Source organism: Laccaria bicolor, genomic scaffold, assembly GCF_000143565.1.
Source record: "Laccaria bicolor S238N-H82 LACBIscaffold_17 genomic scaffold, whole genome shotgun sequence".
Classification (NCBI taxonomy): domain Eukaryota; kingdom Fungi; phylum Basidiomycota; class Agaricomycetes; order Agaricales; family Hydnangiaceae; genus Laccaria; species Laccaria bicolor.
The window spans coordinates 417,029-418,284 of NW_001889888.1; positions in this window are offsets into that span (position 1 = coordinate 417,029).

Genomic DNA, 1,256 nt, shown 5'->3' on the forward strand with positions numbered 1-1,256 from the left:
CGCTGGGTGTCATTCGTGGGCGCTGGGTGTCGTTCGTGTTCGCTGGGTGTTGTTACGTGTCCACGGGCGGTGTACGCGTGTCCGTTGGTCGTTGTTTTCTGTGCATTGGGCGTTTTTCGTGTCCGCGGGCGTGGTTTTGCATCCGTTGGCCGTTGTTTCGTGTCCGCTGGCGGTGTGCGTGGGTGCTGGGCGTCGTTTCGTGGGCGGGGTGTCGTTTTCGTGGGTGTTGGGGTGTTTTCGTGGGCGGTGGGGTGTTTTCGTGGGTGGGGGAGCGTTTTCGTGGGTTCTGGCGCTCGTTGTTTCGTGACGTGGCGTCGCCGCGTTGTTGTTGAAGGGCGGCGGGGTCGATGTTGGTGGTCGTGGTGGCCATGGGTGATAGAGGAGTGACGTGGGTGGTGGTGGCTATGGGTGACGGTGATGGCGTGGCGGCGGCGGCGGCGACGAGCATGGTGGTGGTGGAAGAAGAGAATGACTGTGTTTGGTGAGCATCTTTGCCAAACAAACATTGTTTGTTATCCATCGAAAATAAATAAACTATAATACATTGACAAATAAATAAAATAAACAGATTGGACTATAATCCATTCCTGACCATTCCGGGGAACACCATTCCTGCCCATTCCGGGGAAGACCATTCCGGTGTAAATTCCGGAATGATCAGATTCCACCGGAATGAGAAAACACAGGAATGACAAATTTAGCAGGGCTTACTGCTAAATTTCATTCCACAGGAATCCACCGGAATTCCACAGGAATGACCGGAAGCCTGCAGGAATAGGGGGGCACTGATAAGACCTCTGACGAGGATGTGAAAGGTGAGCTATCTTTCTGATTTCTGGTCAATTGAACAATGTTTCACCGACCTACAGGTCGTAAACTACACAGATACCTGGTACCAAGGGGGTACTGGGATTTAAATCCTGGACCAGGGGCCAGTTGGTTGGTTTGGCTGCCAGGCCGCTAATTTTTTTTTAGACATACCAAAATTTCAGTGCAAAACAACAAGACAGTGCTTCGACAGTGCTCAGATAACTGCCAGAATGCATGAGCTTGAATATATTGGGTCTATCTGTATATAAGGAAGCCAAAAACTAGCTCTAAGATAATGTAGGACTTGGAATTGAGATCACATGTTGTGAAATATCTTTCCCTACAACAACAAACTTGGACCTTGCTGCCTGAAAACAGCAGGCCCATACAGTGATTTACTTTAATTCAATTTAGTGGGCAGCTCAGTAGTTCAATTTCAATAGTGA